This window comes from Schistocerca piceifrons, chromosome 3, assembly GCF_021461385.2.
Source record: "Schistocerca piceifrons isolate TAMUIC-IGC-003096 chromosome 3, iqSchPice1.1, whole genome shotgun sequence".
Lineage (NCBI taxonomy): Eukaryota > Metazoa > Arthropoda > Insecta > Orthoptera > Acrididae > Schistocerca > Schistocerca piceifrons.
The window spans coordinates 208,406,187-208,429,477 of NC_060140.1; the positions used below are offsets into that span (position 1 = coordinate 208,406,187).

At 43.8% G+C, this 23,291-nt stretch overlaps 1 protein-coding gene across 1 annotated transcript in view; it reads right to left on the reverse strand.

The window, feature by feature from the left end:
- LOC124788062 (polycomb protein suz12-B) overlaps positions 1-23,291 on the reverse strand; it is a 309,764-nt gene that overhangs the window by 111,838 nt on the left and 174,635 nt on the right. The window lies entirely within an intron of this gene.

Consider the following 23,291-nt stretch of genomic DNA (forward strand, 5'->3'; position numbering starts at 1 on the left):
AGCACCCATCACTACCTTCTCTTTCTTCGGCTCTTGAGAAACAATGGACTGCCATTCCTCTAGACACATATCACTGTTAAGTGTCCCGAGCAAGTTTCAAGCCGTCATAAGGCGAAAAGGTGGACACACGCCATATTAATGCCACTAATAGGTGTTCAGATACTTTTGATGTGACCATCTAATTTATTAAATGCACAAGAATTCACCACAACGTTAAATCTTATTGGCGTGCTACGTTTTTTAATATAATATGCACTGCATTGTGCACTTGGGAATCTAAGAGGACAGAGCCTTTGATTTTATACGGAAAATTGTGTCGGACGTGGGAAACAAAGAGTCGTGCGTTGAAATGAAGATTACAATGCCTGATATGTCCCTTAGTGCCACTCTGTGGCAGCTTTCGGTAGTTACGTAATCTCTAACAATTAAACCGAAGCTAGAATGATTCACACGTAAGGTAGCTACAGGCACGATGGAAACAGCAAGCGCGTGTAATATTTCGGAAAAAACAGGTACATGGAGTTCAGAATTTGCAGATGTCAACACCGCGCTGCCGTCGCCAGGACAATGCGTATTCAAGCCGATGTAATTGCATTCTGCCCCGAATGACGACTTAAACAATAACTATTACTATCGACTGATTGTAACGTAAATAGACGAAAACTATAATAATGACACTACCAGTCATCCTTTAATCACTGTAATTATTTTATTGTGGATATCTGCAGCGGTGCAGATATCTATCTGTAGGACTCAGATCCGAATACGTTCCGAGCTTGTCACTGTGGTGAATATGTCCACCGTCAAGAAATTGATTAACCAGTTCGATCGAGATGGGCTTTATCATTCTTTAAGGGAATGTTCGACCATATGTGCGTATGAGAAATTACAGAAATGGATTTAGTTCCTCATCTCTGTACCTCATGGCGTTAACAATTTTTTTCCCACGACCAGCGAAAGTATGATGCCCTGTTCATTCATGGGAACTTCCTATACCAACACTCCCTCAACAGCCGCTAAATCGATCTTCTCTTTCTCTCCATTTCCTTCTTGTCGCAATACTGTGCATAAATTTTGGAAACCAGCGTAAATCTCGATGGCTAATCGTAATTCCTAACCGCGCCTTCCAATTATGACTCTAGTATCTTAACTAGGGTGCCACTTCCACGTACTGTAACGCAAAAAATTATTCGTCTCTGTAATTCTGCAAATGAATTATATACTTGCGTCACGGAAGAACAAACTACAACACAGGGCACCTTGCAGAGAACGTCCCCGTGGTGCAACCGAGCGACCGGAAGCGGGAATCGCTTACCAGCGCTTATCTTATCCTGCCAGCGACCGAGACAAAACGAAGAAACCCACCCGCCCGCCAGAGGACCTCCCACCGTCAAAGCAATCTCTTTCGAGACCACACTGAAAGAAATCAACCGTAACTATAACGACCCTCAAAGGAGTCGTGCTGTCTGACCCATTTCGTTAAGATGAGCGAGATTCCATATTAAACGTCAAGTCAGAGCTGAATTTAGCAAATCCCAAATCGCAACTTCATATGCAAAGAACCTAATCCGTACACATTATAAAATTGTATGTATGAATCGTTGTATGTACCATACCTCCTCCTAAATCGCCAGATCTCTTTCAACCAAAACTTATAGAAACTCTGCAAGGGGCGGGGATGATGAAGTAGTGTAGCTCATGCCGCGCAAATAGCCACATTTATTCTTCAAATATTTGAGAATGAGAGCATTTAGTGACTTACAACAAACTTTGCACATAATTTCAAACTTCTGCGAGACTTCTTCTCGCTGGCGGCCCCCACAAAATGGTGAAAGGTAAAAAACTTTCGTTGTTCATGCAGTAAAACTGCAGAATCACGCATGACCTTTAAATTTTATTACTGATTTACTATTAGTTCTGTTCGCAACACATTTTGTAGACAGTATTCTCATACACTACTGAATGTAACTGCAAAAATATACCATTGTACGACACACAGTTCAGACGATAACGACATCATAAACACTGGATTGATGAAAAAGTCCCGCATCGCGCATGACGTTTTAATTTATTACTTCTCTACTACTGACTCTATTCGCAACATATTCCCCAATCAGTATCCACATATTCCACTGGATGTACTTGTAAAAATATACCACTTTATGACGCACTGTTCAGGAGAATTGACATAAATATGGTGGCGCGTGAAAACGAAACTACGAGGGTTGGAACTTAAATAGTGGCAACTATTTATTCACAACCAATACAAAAGAGTTACATGTCTGCACCTGTTACTGTCCTTCAAAATGGTCACCAGTGATGTGTACAGCCCGTTGCTAGCGATGTGGAAGGCGTAGTACACCGTTAGCAGAGCCTGTTCCTGTTGATAGTGCGAGTGGAGCGGTCTAAAGTTATGGTGTTTCTCATGTACGACTGTGATGGTGTTATCCTAACGAATTACGTTCTTCCACGGCAGACCGTCAATGCACAGTATTCCTGTTCGTTTTTGGATCATCTGCGACCAGCTTTGCGAAAGAAGCGGCGGCACTTTTTGAGCAACCCACCCATCATTTCGCACGACAATGCGCGGGAGCATACAGCGCAAGCTGTGGCTGCTCTGTCTGTTCGGTCGGTGGGACTGGGAAGTACTGTACCATCCACCATACTCCGCGGACTTAAGTCCTTGTGGCTTTGATTTGATTCCGAAAATGAAGGAATCACTTCGTAGCATTCGCTTCAGAATTGTTCCAGAGATTTGACAGGCAGTAGACCGCTCCATTCGTACCATCAACAGAACAGGCTCTGCTAACGGTATACTACGTCTTCCACATCTCTGGCAACGGGTTTTACACAATGCTGGTGACTACTTTGAAGGACAGTAACAGGTGCAAACATTTCACTCTTTTGTAACGATTGTGAATAAATAGTTGCCACTATTTAAGTTCCAACCCTCGTATAAGGCGAAATTTCCTATAGATGGTGCAGTAAAATACATGTACAAATATGGGGGAAGACGTTAAATGTATGCGACATGTGCGCACGCAAACAAAGCCATGGGTAGGAAGCTCTTCCTAAAATCCATGGGTAGATTTCAACCAAACTTGGTACAAATATTACTTACTAACCGGAAAGAGATACTGTGGAAGTAAGAACCAGCAACCTGTTATTGGGGTAGGAGTGATAACGTAGAGAGAATGGGGAGGAGGAGATGGATAGAGAGGGGGAGACGGATGGAGAGAAGGGGAAGGGGAATTAGACAGTAACGGAAGAGCAGGAGATGGCCAGAGAGAGGAGGAATGGACTGGTAAAGGAAAAAGAGGTGTTGGACAGAGAGAGCGGGGAAAGAGGAAGATGGACTAATAGAAGGTTGGCATAAACACACGCTTGGGCAACGTCGAGTACACAGATAGTTTATTCATAAAAACTTCGTACCGTGATAAGAAGCTATAGTGGCGGAAACAGTGTTACACCTTGAAACACTTGACCGAAGCTTACCAGACTTGCTCCACTAGTTCCATGCCTATGGGGTATGTTGACTGAAATTCATCCTTACGCGACTTACTTTCAATATAGTAAAAAGCTATCATTAAAGATGACGAATGGTATGAGTACATGATGGCTACAAGGTGCGTGTAACGTTATTGGAATTTTTCATGTGCAGAACATAACACAGCACGCCAAGAGGACTTGCGCGTGCAGTTTATGACCATCTCTCCGACTTTGCGAAGGGACTGTGCACTGGCAGGAGGGACATCGGAGCATCCTACCCACAGATCGCACCGACAGTTAGCTGTACTGACTATGGCTGTCTAACGTGTGGTGGCGAGATTGGTACTCACGACAGCTATATTACACCAAGAGATCAACGTTGGGTTATTCGACCATCCCTAACGAATAGAAGGACGACAACAGCTGAAATTTTGGCAGACGTCACTACGAACTGTCGGGAACAGATCTTTGGAAACTGGGTTGTGATGTCGAGTTGTGTGGATCGTTTACTGCTGACACAATATCAAAGGAAACAAGCTTACAGAGTGTATACCCACTCAACTGCAGCGCTAAGTGGCATTCTGTGGTGCAAAGCACCGTATCTCATTTCTATAGAGATCGAGGTCAACGTGTCAGTAAGCGATCCAGTGAAAGAGCAGCGGGGCCAACGTTTTTTGAGACCTCTATCTCCCGAACTCCTATGAGTGGAGGTATTTGATTTGACTACGGGACTGACAGCAGTTGTTAAAGGAAGGCCGAATGCTCGCCAGTAGGTAACAAAGAACTGATAAACCTTGTCATCGTACCCTTCATATAGGGTACCAAATGGCATATTTCAGTAGGATAATGCAAGACCCGACACTTCAGTTCACGAGACAAATGCCTGCGAAACCGGCGGGCCAGTAGCAATAACCAAACAGCTCAAAGACAGTGGCACGAAAATAAAAGTCAACGAAACCAGAGTATTTGTCAAGTAGCCAGGAATGGTGACACGCAAGATCACGAACAATATTAACCGAGAGGATGGCCTAAGGCTTGCACCATCACAGTTACTGGCTATGCGACCCTTGTCCCGCACAAGGAGAAAACAAGTCAACACCCCGTTTGCCAAAGACTACCAGTCTTGGTAGATACTGTGAGGGGCAATAGCCAACAGCAGATCCGCACTCCCTGCACCACAGGAAACCAACTACAATACTGTTTCCCATCCCTACCGCGACAGGAGAGCAATAATATCAGAGCTCTTAAAATTAAGAAGTAATTTCCTACTCAGTAGAGGAGTGATGACGAAATATAATGGATCTTGGCTCAAATAGCTCTGAGCACAATTGGACTCAACCTCTGAGGTCATTAGTCCCCTAGAACATAGAACTACTTTAACCTAACCAACCTAAGGACATCACACACATCCATGCCCGAGGCATGATTCGAACCTGCGACCGTAGCAGTCGCGCGGTTCCAGACTGAAGCGCCTAGATCCGCTCGGTCAACACGGCCGGCTCATAATGGATCTTGGGCAACGAAAATATACCAGTAGATCCAGGCGGCGGTCACAGTAACCGTGGCGTAAACGTCGGTTTTAATCAGTAATGGTTATTTTACAGTCAAGATGCACCACACCCAGAAAACGTTTATGTTACTTGCCTTGAGGAATATACGGGTCCTTGGAATGTCTTACACGGCTCTCACGATTGTCAAATATAGAGCATGTCTGTGACGCGATCATTCTAGTCACCAGGCAGCTACCTTCATGAACTGAAAGAGTATCAGTCTTAGGCATGGCAAGAAATTGCCAAAGAAGATATACTGAAGACGTTTGCTTCCATGCCACAACGAGTGCAAGAGTATATTCGTGCCATCTGGGGTCATACCCTACACTAATGACGACGGACAGCAGCTTCGAACAGAACAGCGGTTTAATCATCTATGCGACCGACATCTCCACACAGATACATATGGGACTGATGCTTCATGTTGTAATACTTTCCGTCAGTGTAGTTGCCACGTTAAGGATGAGTGGCCCACGCGCTTCGTTGACAGATCGTCCCCCACTGCTATTTGTTGCCTTTCATCTAACAGTCCTGCTTACTTTATATCTCCCATACATCCGGTGCCAGTCGTTTTGAAATTTGACAGATTTCTTGACGACAGAATGGCCACAGTAGCAGCAACTACTAGCTTGCAAGCCGCCCGTATTTCTACTTGGCTGCACGGTACCTATCTCAATGTAGCACCCAAATGCTTTAATTCAGACTGGGGGTTCGATCCACCTGCAGTCTGGAAATATTGAAGTCGCTTTGGCTTCTCCTTCGTGCCATATATCGTATTATGTTCTGTTGATCTGGGGTACTAACTTACTTACAGATGATTCTAGCACCTCAGTCATTTCCTGTAGTTTTTGCCCTCCATTATGTTGATGATTATTACTTTTTTCTTTAGTGCACCGTCACAATACACATATTCGCTACTGAAATTCGTCAGAAATAATCCATCGCAATTTGAGGAGACCAGTGATGTCCATATCTACACTAGAGAATAAAATGACCTTTATTAACCATCATTAAAACTGTCAAATGGCCCAGAAAGAAGTTCAATATGCAGCAAGAAAATTTTTTTCTCGTTTGTCCAATAACATAAAATGTCTGACGGTTAGAAAAACAAGTTTTAATTCTGACCTAAAATCATTTCTTCTGAACAGCTCCTCCTATTCCACGGACGAATTTCTATTTAAAAACTGATAACACGAAGGGAAAAAATAGCAATTTCGTTTGTAAGTGTAAAATGGCTCGTCCCACATCGCTCGATAAAAGAGTCGTTCTGATGCTTAATGGAAAATTTAACTAATTAACATCCATGTAATCACGACAAAATAAAACATTTTTCTTGCCCTACGCATTTCGCTTTTGATATTTGCAAGGTATCTTGAGTGGCAAATTTCGTAGACGCTTATATAAATGTATTGCTTTTCCTTTTTACAGTCGTTCTTCTTCTGCTTACAGCCATACGACATTTCATCGTGATATAATATTAAATAAATAAATGTTCATTTGCAAGTGCTGCGGAAACGAAGTGTTGCACGTCAGTAAACGCAGGGAGAATAGCCGTAAAACAGGAAAAAGAATACGTATAGGCCAACATATAAGAAATCTGCCATTCAAGAAGCCTTGCAAATAACACAGGCGAAACGCGTATGACAAGAAAAATTTGTTTTATTCAATTGTGATTACGTGGTTCTAAACCAATAATCCTCGAATAATGTTACAGGCACCTGAGGACGACAAGGCAACAACTAGTTAATGATGTTCTTCCCTCCAATTTGACAATAATACTACGTAATCGGCATACCCAGGTCGCTTGTTCCTCTCACTTCAGTTTGAATTCCTCTGAGGTTGTCATATAATGCTCTCTAAAACAATGGTTAAATAGTGCTAGTGAATGGCTGTCACAATGCTGTAATTCGGTTTCCTTTATGAAGGACTGTCATCTTATTTCCTGGTTTTATTCGAGCTTAAGTGAAAGCCAAAACCAAACACTTGATCATACTCCCTAAGTAGATTCCATGATATGCTTTCTTGAAGTCAACTAAGTGCATCTGAAGTTCTTTACAATTTCCCACTTTTTTCTATAATCTGTCGTAAAAAAAATATATGGCGAAATCCAAATTAGTACTCTCCCATAACTGCGCCTGCTAAGGGCTGAATTCGATCTAGAAAACAGTTTCAGAATACTTTATAGCAAATGTTGAGCAGTGCGATACCATGGTAGTTTTCAAACTTCATCTAATTGTTCTTATGGATGGGGCAATTCAGAGCAGTTTTCAATTTTTCAAATCCCAGTCGTTGTTACTAATTTGCAGATCCTGACAACGACGGATTCACCATCTTCCCGAATTGCGTTATCTTTGTCTTGATCTCCTCCAGTGTTGGTGGTTCGCAGTGAGAGGCCATGGTGTGCTGGTTGCAAAAAGAGAACAGCGTTGTTGATAGTGAATAGCTTAGCGGACTGCTGAAGTAGTCATTGTGTTAATAGTTGGCACGAGGGCGTTCGCAGGGTAGGCAAGTGACGCGATGCCAGCGTATTTAATCGCTAGTGTCCGTGGCCTGGAACACTCCACCTCAGATGTCACGTATGCAATGCGCTTTGCAAGTCCCACCGTGTCAACCGGGAGCCGCGAGGACCCCAATTACAGTAGAAGAGCCGTGGCTACGTTACGTGCGTACACAGGACAGCACAAAAATTGCCGGCGGAAATGCAGCAACAATTCATGTGCGGTACAGCACTAACGAGAATGAAATGCAACTCGTCTTATCTTTCTGTTCAACCGTTTCTTGGGAACATCCAGGCGAAGAAATTTTACTTGAAAAATTTACAGGAAACTGATGTCAGAAATTCAGATCTGTTGCCAGGAACAACCGCGATCTCTTTCACTGCGTGTATTGCAGCAGCGCGTAACGACGTACCAGTGTGCTCCACCGCGCTTCAGTAATAACGGAAAGCGAGAAAGCCGACAAAGGAGCGAACCATTTCCTTTGGTGTACCGACACCGCGCCCAACTTGTTCGTTGTTGCACACAGCGGCGCGGTTTGATGCCCATACCTACAACGCCGAAGACACTTCATCTTGGTTTTGCACTGCTCAACAACATTGTCACGGCTGAACGGTCTTTGTGTTAAAAGTAGCGTCCTTTTTAAAGTCGTAAATAACTAACGTATACTGCAATACAGTAGTGCTGTATAAGCTGTTTTCTTCATTATACAACGATTTATTAGTTAAGTATTAAAATGTCTATTCTGTTTCGCCGGCCGTTGTGACCGAGCGGTTCTAGGCGCTTCAGTCGGGAACCGCGCTGCTGCTACCGTCGCAGGTTCGAATCCTGCATCGAGTATGGATGTGTGTGATGTCCTTAGGTTAGTTAGGTTTAAGTAGTTCTAAGTTCTAGGGGACTTATGACCTCAGAAGTTAACTCCCATATTGCTTAGAGCCATTTGAACCATTCCGTTTCTGCGTTAGGCACGTTCCACTTTATACGAAGTATTAGCGTATGAAAGGTTATTGGATGCGTCGGGACTGAAATACACTCCTGGAAATGGAAAAAAGAACACATTGACACCGGTGTGTCAGACCCACCATACTTGCTCCGGACACTGCGAGAGGGCTGTACAAGCAATGATCACACGCACGGCACAGCGGACACACCAGGAACCGCGGTGTTGGCCGTCGAATGGCGCTAGCTGCGCAGCATTTGTGCACCGCCGCCGTCAGTGTCAGCCAGTTTGCCGTGGCATACGGAGCTCCATCGCAGTGTTTAACACTGGTAGCATGCCGCGACAGCGTGGACGTGAACCGTATGTGCAGTTGACGGACTTTGAGCGAGGCCGTATAGTGGGCATGCGGGAGGCCGGGTGGACGTACCGCCGAATTGCTCAACACGTGGGGCGTGAGGTCTCCACAGTACATCGATGTTGTCGCCAGTGGTCGGCGGAAGGTGCACGTGCCCGTCGACCTGGGACCGGACCGCAGCGACGCACGGATGCACGCCAAGACCGTAGGATCCTACGCAGTGCCGTAGGGGACCGCACCGCCACTTCCCAGCAAATTAGGGACACTGTTGCTCCTGGGGTATCGGCGAGGACCATTCGCAACCGTCTCCATGAAGCTGGGCTACGGTCCCGCACACCGTTAGGCCGTCTTCCGCTCACGCCCCAACATCTTGCAGCCCGCCTCCAGTGGTGTCGCGACAGGCGTGAATGGAGGGACGAATGGAGACGTGTCGTCTTCAGCGATGAGAGTCGCTTCTGCCTTGGTGCCAATGATGGTCGTATGCGTGTTTGGCGCCGTGCAGGTGAGCGCCACAATCAGGACTGCTTACGACCGAGGCACACAGGGCCAACACCCGGCATCATGGTGTGGGGAGCGATCTCCTACACTGGCCGTACACCACTGGTGATCGTCGAGGGGACACTGAATAGTGCACGGTACATCCATACCGTCATCGAACCCATCGTTCTACCATTCCTAGACCGGCAAGGGAACTTGCTGTTCCAACAGGACAATGCACGTCCGCCTGTATCCCGTGCCACCCAACGTGCTCTAGAAGGTGTAAGTCAACTACCCTGGCCAGCAAGATCTCCGGATCTGTCCCCCATTGAGCATGTTTGGGACTGGATGAAGCGTCGTCTCACGCGGTCTGCACGTCCAGCACGAACGCAGGTCCAACTGAGGCGCCAGGTGGAAATGGCATGGCAAGCCGTTCCACAGGACTACATCCAGCATCTCTACGATCGTCTCCATGGGAGAATAGCAGCCTGCATTGCTGCGAAAGGTGGATATACACTGTACTAGTGCCGACATTGTGCATGCTCTGTTGCCTGTGTCTATGTGCCTGTGGTTCTGTCAGTGTGATCATGTGATGTATCTGACCCCAGGAATGTGTCAATAAAGTTTCCCCTTCCTGTGACAATGAATTCACGGTGTTCTTACTTCAATTTCCAGGAGTGTATTTGTACAGTTTGGACAGATTTCCGAATTATACACGTTCCGCTTTGATCAAATTTTACTGTAATTGAAATATTTCGATGATGTGCAGCTAATTTCCCACAGAATATGCGACGGAATTTTGCCCACACTAAGGGTCACCTCTGGTGTAGTACGATCTCCCGGAAGTCGAAAACTTAAATTTACTATCTCTGTTTCACGTGGGAATTATTCACACATTTTCATTGATATTACAAGGTAACAAACTGAGCGTCCGTCGCAGCGAGTTGCGTCAACAAGTGTACCGTTCGTTCTTTTACAGTCAACTGCAGTCCATGGGCGAGATCAGGTACCTGCACCACATCGCTTTCAGTCGAGTCACGTTATTCGTGCGCCATGCCTCGTCGTCAGCAGGCAATTTGTGACCCCGTCATTGCTATTGTGGTGTGCTCTTGGTGAATTTGACGATGGCGGGAGGCAGGGACACAGCCGTAGAGGAGAGGCTCCGTGATGATCGACCACGTCGATTAGCGTTTGCCGAGAACAATGCCAATTTTGACTGGGAACGTGATGTTTTATGGCGAACAAATGTTGCCCTCAACGAGTGATGACACTGTAGAAATGGGCGGAAAGGTGCCCGATTAGACCCCTAGTACATTTATGATTCATTTCGCAGTGGTCATGTCTGTGACAGTTTGGGGATGGACATGTTCCCGTGGAATTTCTGTGATTCACTTGACAGATGTCGACTGCCCAGTATATCCAATCGTGAGTAATGCTATGGTCCCATCAGTGTTACAACTACATCCTGACGGGAGTAATGTGTTCCCAACAGGACCACTCTCCTACACACGTCAGCGAGGGTACAAGAGTAGTTTGCAGACAGGAAGATGTTTCTCTTCTCGAATGGGCTCCTCCTGCACCAGACGTAAACCCTACAGAAAACATATGGGCACAGACGAAACAGACTGTGCTAGAAAACTGGCGTGAGCCCGCGCGAAGAACCCGTGATGAACTGTAATATTTCTTGCTTCACAGCCATCATATTCAGCTACTAGAAGATGATCTTAGAGCAGTTGAGAAGGCAGCAGTAGGAAGATGGCGTAATGTGGTGTGAGGGACCGCTAACAGATGGTTTATTCGGTACGTGTTTCGGGAGAAAGAGCGAGGTGGTTCGGCTGTCGAATCAGTGCCCGATCGACACTTAAGGATAGACATGTTGTCTGAAGCGGTCGGTATCAGTTAAGGGGTAAGTTGCAATCTCTAGTTTGTAAATGTCAGAGCTCGATCGATTATCTCGGACGACTGACAACATGTTATTGGTTCAGAACTTAATTAACAATCTCTGGTTTTTGGACATTAAATTGAGAACTAGTTTGATAATAACTACACAGACACAGTCCATTTTGTTTATTCTCTGTGAAAGTGTGAAGAATGGAAATTATTTGTGATTTGGTACGCTTGCCTAATATCGTGTGGGGCACCCGCGAGCACGCAGAAGTGCCGCAACACGACGTGGCATGGTGTTGACTGATGTCTGAAGAAGTGCTGGAGGGAACTGATACAATGAATCCTGCAGGCCTGTCCATCGATCCCTAAGAGTACGAGAGGGTGGAGATCTCTTTTGAACTGCACGTTGCAGGGCATCCCAGATAAGATAAATAATGTTTATGTCTGGGGAGTTTGGTGGCCAGCGAAGTGTTCCTGGAGCCATTATGTAGCAATTGTGGATGTCTAGCGTGCCGTATTGTCCTGCTGGAATTACCCGTCGGAATGCAGAATGGACATTAATGGAAGCAGGTGATTAGAATGCTTATGTACTTGTCACCTGACAGAGTCGTATCTACACGCATCAGGGGTCCCATATCACTCCAACTGCACACGCTCCACACTGTAACAGAGCCTCCACCAGCTTGAACAGTCCCCGGCTGACATGTAGGGTCCACGGAATCATGAGGTTCTCTCCATACCCGTACACGTCCATCCGCTCAGTGCAATCTGAAACGAGACTCGTCCGACCAGGCGACATATTTTCAGTCATCAACAGTTCAATGTAGGTGTCAACGGACCCTGGCGAGGCGTAAAGCTTCGTGTCGCGCAGTCACCAAGGGTACACGAGTGGGTCTGCGGCTGCGAAAGCCCACACAGATGGTGTTTCGTTGAACTGTTCGCACGATGACACTTGTTGATGGCCCAGAACTGAAATCTGCAGCAATTTGCGGAAGGGCTGCATTTCCGTCACACTGAACGATTCTCTTCAGTCGTCGTTGGTCCCGTTCTTGCAGGATCTTTTTCCGGCCGCAGCGATTTCGGGGGTTTGATGTTCTACCGGATTCCTGATATTCACGGTACACTCGTGAAACGGTCGTACGGGAAAATACCCACTTCATCGCTACCTAAGAGACGCTGTGCCCCATCGCTCGTGCGCCGACTATAACACCACGTTCACGCTCACTTAAATCTTGATAACCTGCCATTGTAGCAGCGGTAACCGATCTAACAACTGTGCCACAGTTGTCCGCTTATATAGGCGTTGCCGATCGCAGCGCCGTATTCTGCCTGTTTATACCAGTTTCTTTGGCACTACAGTGTACAATGTGGTCTACAATCGTGCAGTTTCTCGTATTTTGCTAATAAAAACAGTATAGCATCCCGTTTAAAATAATTCAAAATTTAATTATTTATACAACACCAGGTCCTCGCTAACAGTTGATTACACAAGATGATGGATTCACGATCTACGTGCTGTTTTCTGCGCAAGGGACAACAACTGAAAAAGACTGCAGGCTTGAACTTATACATTCCACTCATTGCGGTGGGAATAACTAGGCACCTGGCGTGTACTGCAATCTTAGTACAAATGAGATCACTGACGTGGCCGCGGGGTTTGAGGCGCAATGTTACGGACTGCGCGTCCCCTCCCGGTGGATGTTCGAGTCCTCCCTCGGGCATAGGGGTGTGGGTGTGTGTGTGTGTGTGTGTGTGTGTGTGTGTGTGTGTGTGTGTGTGTGTGTGTGTGTGTAGGAAGGAAATTTTCGAGGGAAAGGACTTATCACACGTGCGTTAAGTCCCTCTCGCTGCACCTCTCTTTCACTTGCCGTAAACTTCGAAACATCACGGTAGCTGTTTATGAGATGTCAGAAAATGAGGCGTTTACTACTAATCGCATAGACTTCCTCCCTTGAAACTGTAGACAATCGTAGAAGTTGAAGGCCTTTGAACGGGACATTAATAAAAGACAAAGAAACCGTGTACTTTGTCTTTCTGAGAGCAGAAAATACGTTAACAAGAACAGTGAACTGTACGTTCTATTGATTTCGTGATTCCTACAGATTGAAGAAACTGAGTAACGCAAGAAAATTGCACTAAGTCAGACACGAGCCAAAACCTTGACACCAGGCAGTTGCCTACTAGACCTCCGACTGTGCTACTGAGCTACGAATGCATTTTATGCTAGAGCTGGCGGCATTCGATACTTCTTACCGATCTTTACACCACGAAATGAAGTACCTGTACTGTGCCTGAAATGCTAAGAATGATGCATCGCAGTTTTCTTGCGTGTTTTTTAGAGGGTGCGTCCTTACTCTAAGAGCAAATAGGCGTTTATTCTTCTACTACACTCATAATAATAGGTGTTCTTTCCTTTTATAAGCAAATCTGTACACCCTGTAATATGACTGGCCCGTGCATAACAGGGAGGTAATTCAAATTTTGCGATGTAAAGCGCCCAACTAGCTCAGAAGTCGATCCCAGACTTCTGATACTGGTAGTACGTGGGCAGCTCACGTGAAAGACCCATGTTCACTACGTAATTTAGAACTTGAATTAAGATACTTTCGCGGTCAAAATATTGTTTGTAGTCAGCATCAGTGATACTTCTACAGCGAAACTTATTTACTTTGCATACTTTCATTCCTTGAAGCCACAAAGAATGTTTTCTGACAACCCATTTCAAACAGAAATAATATTTTTGGTATGAAAGTTAGCTAGGGATTCTTATACTAACATCTAAAACAACCACTCGTTTAACAGATTTTCGGTTCCTTGCTTCAAACGAATAGCAACGCCCAGTGGTGATATTTATTCGGGTACCATGGTTCGAAGTTTAATCACTGCGATTACAGTTTTTAAAAAGCTTTCGATAAACAACGTTCTTTATGACTGACTCAGATAGCATTTTGAAAAAAAAAACTAAATAAAAATAAACACTAACGACAGTAAATACATATCACGCCAAGAAATTTCGTTACGTTCAGGTTATCACCTAAGACGTTTATTCTAGATGGGGAAAACAATGGCGAACGCCAAACAAGGAACAATTTCGCACGGCTGTGCACTGAGAACAATTCCCACCACAACCTGAATTAATCAAAACAAAAAGTCTTCATTGCGGACGGATGTTTTAAGTACCAGAGGATTTACTGCTGCGGTGGCGAGTTGTTGTTACTCTCGATGCCTATGGTACCACAAGACAGCGTGCACGCATATTTACTGCAGTAGTAAAGTTAAAAGAAAACACACACAGCTTTGTTCTCTAGGAAAATAATCTACGTTCTTTGTTTCACCCGTCCTCTTAGTTCCAGTGGGTAATGACGCGACGGAGAAACTAAACCTGCTTACTTCGCCTTTTATCGCAGGAGGTAATGAACGCTGAGTCTAAAAAACATAGCTAAGAAACGCGAGACCCAACGCTCGGTGCAGCTTATGCTCACTCGAACTAACTGAAATTAGTAAGAGCCCACTCAATGGAATTAAATATTTTATATCTCTCTCCTAGATAGGATCACAGACGGTCACCAACCCTGATTTTTGACTGGCAGGACTAGGATAGGTTACAGAAGTGAACGCGAAAAAACAAGATCATATTGGCGTTAGTATTGGTGTTTACGCGTGCTAAAAGCAAAAATGCACGTTTGGAAATATGAGAAGTTTCTAAAATTACATTCTGGTTAAAAAAAAAAAGTACCAGCAGCAGTTGTTACACAATGAAACTTAACAATCAACTTCTTTCGTAACATGAACAAATTCCGTGACACTTACTGATGCGATCCAAATGCCATTATCATCGTTTACGAACGCACCCCCCCCCCCCCCCACCCACAAAATTCATCTTGGAATGCAGTCCACAATTAAAAACATAGGTCGTTTTGAACACCACAAAATTTTACAACTTACTTCGGTCCTGTTGGAAATAAAGCACTTTTTTTTTAACGGGCCCATGCCAGCTACACGCAGCCTGTTTCGTGTGTGAGAAAAGGAATTCGAAGTAGGGAGGTGTGTGTGTGTGTAGGTAGGGGGGGGGGGGGGGGTTCGTGCGCGTGCGTCGGAGAGTGGGAAGGAGGGTGGGGGCAGATGAGGCAGGCGATGTAGAAACAGTTTCCCCTAGAACCCGAATATCACAGCAACTCTTAATTTTTTTCAAAGGCACAAAGTTTTGTCAGAATTGTCGGAAGCAATAGTCGAATCCGATGAAATATCTTAGTAACAGCCTGACATGCGACCTCTAATTTTTACATTATTTAAATGACAACAGACTACTGGTTCTCAACACGGGTATTATTACCCCCTGAGTGGCAAAATGTAATTTTCTGAGGGCTACAAACAAAAAGCTCAATAGTGTTTCGATGACGAAACTAAATTATTTCAAAAGATCATTACTATTACCAGTATTCCGTAAGGCGATAATACTGATTACATAATGTTACCAATAATCACATTTTTTCCATACTATCATTAATGTGTGACACACTGTGATGGTTACAGCTTGTGAAGTGAATATATAGAGATAGTGCACCGACTGCACATATACTTTGTACTTTGTAATATGCTTCCACGACAGAAAAACTGAGATATGTACATCACATATGCTTCAATATTCATGAAAATTCCTTCTTTTGTATTGTATGTAGTTCCCGCTATAGATCAGAAATGGCTACATTATTCACTTCGCAAGGATGAACTAACTGGCGGCAAAACACAACAGGAACTATGTAATAGCTACTAAACTGTATTATTATTTTATTCTTTCTTTTCTCAGACGTTATGTCTGGTCAAAAAATGGAAAGTGACGCGGACCTTAATCAAGCGTGACTTCCTTTTAACTGTACGGTATATGTTACATTGCATTTAGGAACTTTCGGGTAATTGAAAATGTATCAATAATTACAGATTTCTGTAGTTGTATATATACATTTGGATGCAGCTGTATTGCGTTGATGTACTGGTGGATATTGTGTGATATGACTCCTGTATTTGATAGTACAATTGGTATGATGTCTACTTTATTCTGATGCGGCGTGTCCTTGACTTCCTCAGCCATTTGGATGTATTTTTCAGTTTTTTCTGCTGTTTTCTTCTGTATATTTATTGTATTGGGTATGGATATTTCGATTAGTTCTTTTTATTGGTGAGTATGATATCAGGTTTGTTATGTGGTGGTGTTTTATCTGTTATAATGGTTCTGCTCCAGTATAATTTGTATTCATCATTCTCCAGTACATTTTGTGGTGCATACTTGTATGTGGGAACGTGTCGTTTTATTAGTTTATGTTGTATGGCAAGTTGTTGATGTATTATTTTTGCTACATTGTCATGTCTTCTGGTGTATTCTGTATTTGCTAGTATTGTACATCCGCTTGTGATGTGATCTACTGTTTCTATTTGTTGTTTGCAAAGTCTGCATTTATCTGTTGCGGTATTGGGATCTTTAATAATATGCTTGCTGTAATATCTGGTGTTTATCGTTTGATCCTGTATTGCAATCATGAATCCTTCCGTCTCACTGTATATATTGCCATTTCTTAGCCATGTGTTGGATGCGTCTTGATCGATGTGTGGCTGTGTTAGATGATACGGGTGCTTGCCATGTAGTGTTTTCTTTTTCCAATTTACTTTCTTCGTATCTGTTGATGTTGTGTGATCTAAAGGGTTGTAGAAGTGGTTATGAAATTGCAATGGTGTAGCCGATGTATTTATATGAGTGAATGCTTTGTGTATTTTGCTAGTTTCTGCTCGTTCTATTATTATTATTATTATTATCATTATTATTATCATTATTATTATTATTATACATTGGCAATCTGACGTCTTCCAATCTCTGCCAGTTCGGAAGCAGTAAGTCCACAATCAAGTGATTTACTAACAATAGGCCGAAGTATAGTGCATACATTTTATTTAATTGGTTCATTTTAAATGAGAACGTAGGGTGTGGGTGAAGTAAGTATCGCTAGGGAGGCGTGTGGTGCTCAGGAAGAATGTTTGTAACAAATCTCTACCCTCAAAGTGGGTAGTCAGCTCCCTTTTCTGAGAAGGAGTCGTAGGTGGCACTCACGATGCACTGCCAATTGCTTCACAATACTAAACAAATAATCGTTAGAAAAAAGCAGTACGCGTTGTGTCATTAGTTCGTGGTTTAATAAAACACCTATAATAACAAAGTATCATTTATCTTTCGTCATTTAAAAAATGACATTGTTCAGAGAAAATTCTTTTCCATTTTAAAGTTTACTTGTTCGCTAATCAAGATGATGATGGGGGGATGGACGTGTGGAGGGGGATTGCTAGCTAATATTTCATTGCACTCAGGGATAATAGGTTCAGAAAGGTTGCGAAATACTGCAGTAAACCAACCAAGCAATAAGAAGCCATACACATGAATAAAAGAATGTTAGCCATGACGCCTGAAGTCTACAGCTAGAGTGCCAAGCAACAAGATGTTATCGGTTTTCACAGCATACATTCTTGCTTGTGATAAAAGATTTAGATAGTTGCAAATATCGGCTTTGATTTTTGAGAATACCCTTTCACTACAGATTCTAAAAAAAAAATTGGAAAGAAATAACAATGACTTAGGATAAAAGAGAAGTTGACGTGAAAGATGTGCCGTTAATAACACAGGTATTTCCCATAATTTCAACGCGCAAATCATTAACACTGCAATCCACGTATGTCATCTAAGACTAAAAAAGGTTGTGTGGAGAGACTGAAGGGAGAGAGATTCGACAGACCACTTGGTGCAATTACGGCACAAATCTCGGAGGCGTGGAAGAGAGAGAGATGGTCAGGAGGTTCTTATATGATCGTTTCCCTCTGGCTCCCATGCTGTGGGAACAATCTGTAGCCGCAAGCGTGGCATCCCGAAGGTTCAACCAAGAGCAGTCAAGGACTATGGCGCGCGCCGTGTTTCATTTTCTGTTATAGGCCTACCTCCAAAACAGAACAGCGACGTCCCAGCACTACAGCTGGCGCTCGCCACAATCACTGGAAAGATGAACGATTCTCTGAGGGCGCAATCGTCACGAAAGTGGCCAGTGTGGCACGGATGAATCTCGTGAAAGAAGAGACAAGTTTCACTTTACGACAAGACGGAACTCATTGGCATCCATCGTCATCCATGAAAGCTATGGTTTCGGATGAAGAGGGAGAGAGAGAGAGAGAGAGAGAGAGAGAGAGATGGATAGATAGAGAGGGGGGTGGGGGGGACGGAAGGGTGGAATCGTAATTAGGCGGGTGCATAGATTACAGGGCTTTTCCGTGGAACTAGAATGCAGGTTTAGTGATGGCATGCTTATGATGATCATGCGGACGCAACATGATAATCACTGCAGTAGCACAACTGAGCCACAAAAATAACAGTGTATGAAAGAACACCTTCAAGAGCGAATAATTCAATTCTTCCGAGACGAATCCTGCAAGCACATCTGGAATGGTGCCGAGAGACTCCTTACTGACAAGAGATTTTAATGAAGAACCGTATTTACTTCCGAATCGTGCTTATCGACATACCACAGTATCACATAATGCTGAAAATGCTGCAACTGATACTCCTTACTCACGTTAATTTGCGAACTTTTAGTAGGTCTGACCACTTTTTATCTGGAACTGTGTTGACGCATTTGTTCAAATCAAATGTCTCTGAGCACTATGGGACTTAACATCTGAGGTCATCAGTCCCCTAGAGCTTAGAACTACTTAAACCTAACTAACCTAAGGACATCACACACATCCCTGCCCGAGGCAGGATTCGAACCTGTGACCGTAGCGGTCGCGCGGTTCCAGACTGAAGCGCCAAGAACCGCTCGGCCACACCGGCCGGCGACGCATTTTTTTCTGCCGTGTTGTATTTTGCTTTATGGTAAATCTCGCCACATTCCACACGCAACGTTTAGACAAAATTGAAACCAAATGGTACAGACGGCCGCGGTGGTCTAGCGGTTCTAGGCGCTCAGTCCGGAACCGCGGGACTAATACGGTCGCAGGTTCGAATCCTGCCTCGGGCATGGATGTGTGTGATGTCCTTAGGTTAGTTAGGTTTAAGTAGTTCTAAGTTCTAGGGGACTGATGACCACAGCTGTTACGTCCCATAGTGCTCAGAGCCATTTGAGCCATTTTTGAACCAAATGGTACGAGAAGAGAGAGGATCGAGTTGTCTACTGTCAAAAACGAGATAATGTTAAAATGACGCTTACCGTTCTTCTGTGATTTGCAGCAAAAGTAGTCTACGTTTATTGTTACACCTGTACCTTCACCTTCAGTGGGTGACGATACGAAGAACTTGAATCTGCTTAATTTCCAGTTCATCACAGAAGACAAAGGACGCCGAGTAAACCTGAGATCCTCCCAGACACCACATTACTCGAATCGCGGTCCCAGCAAACGTAAATCGCTAGGAGGCCACTCTGGCTAATTCCGTTCGATTCCTCATACGCTAGCATTTTATATTTTCTCTCTGAGACAAAAGTTATAAGCCGATCACTACCCCTTATCTCTCGGAAGCCGTGTCTCAACCACGTGTTCCGTACAGTGGTCTAGGGTGCAGATCAGTGTTGAACGAGAAACAACAGGTAACCTGACTTCGCCCGACTGAGATTGCTTCGAAGTAGACCTCTATTCCTGTCGCTTACCAAGTATTCCTGAACTTGAGCACCTAGTAGATAGTGTCGGAAGTTCCACGCGGCTTTTCGCGGATGATGCCGTAGTATACAGAGAAGTTGCAGCATTAGAAAATTGTAGCGAAATGCAGGAAGATCTGCAGCGGATAGGCACTTGGTGCACGGAGTGGCAACTGACACTTAACATAGACAAATGTAATGTATTGCGAATACATAGAAAGAAGCATCCTTTATTGTATGATTGTATGATAGCGGAACAAACACTGGTAGCAGTTACTTCTGTAAAATATCTGGGAGTATGCGTGCGGAACGATTTGAAGTGGAATGATCATATAAAATTAATTGTTGGTAAGGCGGGTACCAGGTTGAGATTCATTGGGAAAGTGCTTAGAAAATGTAATCCATCAACAAACGAGGTGGCTTACAAAAAACTCGTTCGACCTATACTTGAGTATTGCTCATCAGTGTGGGATCCGTACCAGATCGGGTTGACGGAGGAGATAGAGAAGATCCAAATAAGAGCGGCGCGTTTCGTCACAGGGTTATTTGGTAACCGTGATAGCGTTACGGAGATGTTTAGCAAACTCAAGTGGCAGACTCTGCAAGAGAGGCGCTCTGCATCGCGGTGTAGCTTGCTCGCCAGGTTTCGAGTGGGTGCGTTTCTGGATGAGGTATCGAATATATTGCTTCCCCCTACTTATACCTCCCGAGGAGATCACGAATGTAAAATTAGAGAGATTAGAGCGCGCACGGAGACTTTCAGACAGTCGTTCTTCCCGCGAACCGTACGCGACTGGAACAGGAAAGGGAGGTAATGACAGTGGCACGTAAAGTGCCCTCCGCCACACACCGTTGGGTGGCTTGCGGAGTATAAATATAGATGTAGATGTAGAACTACAGCATCTCACATCAACAATCTGCCTTAAACAGGATGCACTGACAACCATTCACATTAAGTTCTCGGCGCTGTTAATACGTCTGGAATACATCAAACCTGTGGAACACCCTCACACAAAAAATCCAACGAGTCCAAGTCGATGGCCATGCTATTGGGGAGCCATGGCTGATACACTTCTTGCCGAAAGGCTATTTACTAGTACTGAGATGTCCGGAATAACAAAAAAATCAAACGGGGGCAGTTTATCACTTCGTAACTTACGCCTCAATTCCATTGTTTCGAAATAAACAAACTTTAGACATTAACAGTGTTGTGACACTGGCATGACTGCACTGGTGCACACGTCCTATCTGGGAAACCGTTGGTTTACTGACTTATGTTAGAATTATTTGCTTATTTTACTGTCCTGGTACGATTTGTTTGTACCAATAACAATCAAATACTATCTATACACAAATCTAGACCTGTTCCGCCATTCTTTTCTTCCATAATCTCTTAAACGGCCATTTCCAGTAATCATTCATTTCGTGACATATGGCCAACCTTTCCAGCTTTTCATTATCTTCTTTATAGGGCATCTCTCGTTAGGAGAAACGTGTTCTTCGCCAGGGTGGTTATGTTGAAAAATAAATTAGTAGAAATGATGAATAAGGACGCAGAATGTTTAAAACATTCGTTTCATTTTAAAAAGCTTTAAGATTTTTCACATAAAAAATTCGAAGGCAGTACATTTCAGCACGCCTTCGTAGAAATATTACAAAAAGGTACGGCCAAACTTTCAGGAAACATTCCTCACACACAAAGAAAGAAAATATGTTATGTGGACATGTGTCCGGAAACGCTTACTTTCCATGTTATAGCTCGTTTTATTACTTCTCTTCAAATCATATTACTCATGAAATGGAGACACACAGCAACAGAACGTACCAGCGTGACTTCAAATACTTTGTTGCAGGAAATGTTCAAAATGTCCTCCGTTAGCGAGGATACATGCATCCACCCTCCGTCGCATGGAATCCCTGATGCTCTAATGCAGCCCTGGAGAATGGCGTATTGTATCACAGCCGTCCACAATACGAGCACAAAGAGTCTCTACATTTGGTACCGGGTTGCGTAGACAAGAGCTTTCAAATGCCCCCATAAATGAAAGTCAAGAGAGTTGAGGTCAGGAGAGCGTGGAGGCCATGGAATTGGTCCGCCTCTACCAATCCATCGGTCACCGAATCTGTTGTTGAGGAGAGTACGAATACTTCGACTGAAATGTGCAGGAGTTCCATCGTGCATGAACCACATGTTGTGTCGTACTTGTAAAGGCACATGTTCCAGCAGCACAGGTAGAGTAGCCCGTATGAAATCATGGCGGTGAATCGAGGAAGTACAGTACATACTGACGAAACTAAAATGAGCCCTAACATAAAAATTATTTTGTTGCCAAAATAGCAAAACTCATCTAATACATTTAGTGTCTCGTTGCCTAATTTAATTCACATAGGAAGTGCATAACACAGCGCTATAGTGTAAATTCGTATTTATTACAGCATTATATGTATATTATTAACGCAAATTCACGAAAAAATTATACAAAAATAATATACTTGTATGTAAAAATGCAGTAATTGTTTGAATTGTATCCGTAAATATCCCCATGTAGGTCCACGTTTTTGTGTAAAATTTTTCGTGAATTTGCTTCAAGCGATGTGATGACTGCCCTGGGAACACCTTTGCCATGTAGCTCCTTTGGTCTGCTACCGTACACACTTGCTTTGATCGCACTCTGAAATCATAACTTTCAAATTTATCTTTTGCCAACGAGTGGGTCACATCATCTCGCTATGAAGCTTTGTTATTTTGTTATTCTGTTGGGCACCCACGCGAAAGCTATGTTGTTTTTCTTTCTTAACCATCCGATTATGACTGCTTTATGACTTGAGTTTCGCTCTTGTAAGTTTGTTACATTTTCTTTCTTTATTTCACGATGGTATAGTTCCTGGATGATGGTCAAAGATCGAAACCCAACGGAGTAAACAGCAATTTACAAATACAGCAGTGTGTCAATCGTTTCGTACAATACATTTATGCTGTTCATTGTCGCCTAGAAGATATTTTATTCTCTCAGCATCGTCTGACAAAAGCTTTCTCCAAACTTACTGACGCAATAATTATTTACCCAGTTTTTTGTGATTCTTCAAGACTATGAGCGACAGAGAAAAAAAACCGCATTTCGGGTGTCCCTACTTCTCCTAAAACGAAACTGGTCTTCCACTAACTTCCCACTCTACGATAATGCACTATTATCAATGTTGTTCTTGTTGTGGTCTTCAGTCCTGAGACTGGTTTGATGCAGCTCTCCATGCTACTCTATCCTGTGCAAGCGCCTACAAATGCTAGGAATGTAGGTTTTCCTTTCGTTAATCTATCTTCTACGATAAGCCGTAGGGTTAGTATTGGCTCAGGTGTTCCAATATTTCTACGGAATTCAAACTGATCTTCCCCGAAGTCGGCTTCTACCTGTTTTTCCATTCGTCTGTAAAGAATTCGCG